Consider the following 2,435-nt stretch of genomic DNA (forward strand, 5'->3'; position numbering starts at 1 on the left):
GGGTGGGAGGGATGGGGTGGCTGGGTGATAGACATTGAGGAGGGTATGTGCTATGCTGAGCACTGTGAATTGTGAAAGACTGTTGAATCACAGACCAGTACCTCTGAAACAAATAATACATTATATGTTAAAAAAAAAAAAAGACGATAGCAGGAAGGGAGAAATGAAGGGGGGAAATCGGAAGGGGAGATGAATCATGAGAGACTATGGACTCTGAGAAACAAACTGAGGGTTCTAACGGGGAGGGGGGTGGGGGGATGGGTTAACCTGGTGATGGGTATTAAAGAGGGCATGTACTGAATGGAGCACTGGGTATTATATGCAAAGAATGAATCATGGAACACTACATCAAAAACTAATGATGTATGGTGATTAACATAACATAATAAAATAAAAAAAATATAACAGAAAAGAAAAGAATTCTAAGTTGGTGAGATTTTTCTTTCAACACTTCAAATATTTTGCTCCACTGTTTTGTTGCTTGCATGGTTTCTGATGAGAGGTCCACTGTAATTCTTTTCCTTGATTCTCTGTAGGTAAGATGTTTATTCTTGTCTGGTTTCTTTCAAGATTCTGTCTTTGGGGGCGCCTGGGTGGCTCAGTTGGTTAAGCAACTGCCTTCAGCTCAGGTCATGATCCCGGAGTCCTGGGATTGAGTCCCGCATCGGGACTCCTCTGACCCTCCCCCCTCTCATGTACTCTCTCTCTCTCTCATTCTCACTCTCTCAAATAAATAAATAAATCTTTAAAAAAAAGATTCTGTCTTTGGTTTTCTGAAGTTTGAATATGATATTCATAGGCATAGAGGGTTTTTTTTTGTATTTATCATGCTTGGTGTGCCTCTGAGCTTCCTGGATTGTACTTTGATGCCATTAATTTTGGAAAGTTCTCAACCATTTTTACTTTAAGTGTTTTTCTGCTCTATTCTCTTTTTCTGCACCTTATAGTATTCCACTTACATGTATGTTAAACCCTTTTGCAATTGTCCCACAGTTCTTGGATATTCTGTTATGGATTTTTTTTCATTCTTTTTTCTCTATGTATTATAGTTTGGGAAATTTCTATTGATATGTCTTCAGGCTCACTAATTCTTTCCTTATCTGTGTCCAATCTACTGATGAGCCCATCAAAGGCATTCTTCATTTGTTTCAGTGTCTTTTATTTCTAGCATCCCCTTTTGATTCTTTCTTAAAGTTTCCATCTTTCTGTTTACATTACCCATTTGTTCTTGCATGTTTTTTTACCTTTTCTATTAGAGGTCTTAACATATTGATTATTGTTATTTAAAATTTCCTATCTAAAAAAATAAATTTCCTATCTGATAATTCCAAAATCTGTGTCACATCTGAGTCTGGTACGGATGCTTGCTTTGTCTCTTCAGCCTGTGTTTTTCCTGCCTTTCATGATGTCTTGTAATTTTTTGGAAACCAGACATGATATGTTAGGTATAAGAACTGAGGTAGATAGGCCTTTACAGTGAGGTTTTATATCAATCTATCTAGATGTTTAATGTTTGCATAGGTGTCATGGGCTTCAGATTCTTCTAGTGTCCTTGCTTTTGTCTTTCCTGTTGTCTATGGGTTTTCCTAAAATCTTCTTAAGTGGATTGGAGCCTTTGCAGCTCTTTCAGCTGTGATTCAGTATTATTACAATGGAGCCCTGTTACTGTGGTGTAAAGTGTGGGGGGAGGATAGGCATTCTATAATTTTATGATTCAATCTCAGTGTTTTAGTTTCCCTGGGCTGTGACCTTCACAAGAGTTTCTTACCTTTCTTTTTCTCTCCCCCTCTTCAGGTAAGATAGGGAGTCTAGGGGGAGCTACAGTTGGGTAAGTGCCCTTTTGCCTTTGTGAGATAAGGCTCTGGTAAAATTCTTTTAACTGGAGAATAAGCCTTTGTATGGAGAATGCACTGGGCATATTTAAAAATGTTACTTTCCCCCTGTCTTTGCCAGAAATATGAGGGATTTGTCTTGGCTGTTCACCATGGGACTCTGGTGGGGTTTCTGGAGTTAAAACCCATGAAAGTGTGAGGAAAAATATAAGACTGGCCTACATGATTTTCTGACTCTCAAGCTAGTTCACACTCATCCTCCAGCAATTTAATATAAATATATTATAATTTAATATAAATGCAAAATTTGCACTTATATGTCATATTGGTTTAAGGCTCCAGTGGCTTCTGCTTCAAGTAAGCTGATTTTGGCTGTGTTTTTCTGTATTTGCCTGTCTCTTCACATTTCAAGACATCAGTTTGCCTGCAACCTCAATTCTCTAATGGGTCTAAAAAATACATTGATTTTTCAGTTAGTTTAGCTTTTTTCTTGTTGTAAAGATGGGAATGATGTCATCTAAACTCTATATGTCAGAACTGAGACCAGAAGTCCAAGAAGTGACTTTTCAGATGGACCCTGAAGGATTATTTCCCCAATAGTCA

The sequence above is a fragment of the Leptonychotes weddellii genome, chromosome 16, assembly GCF_054177405.1.
Source record: "Leptonychotes weddellii isolate Sample4059 chromosome 16, ASM5417740v2, whole genome shotgun sequence".
Classification (NCBI taxonomy): domain Eukaryota; kingdom Metazoa; phylum Chordata; class Mammalia; order Carnivora; family Phocidae; genus Leptonychotes; species Leptonychotes weddellii.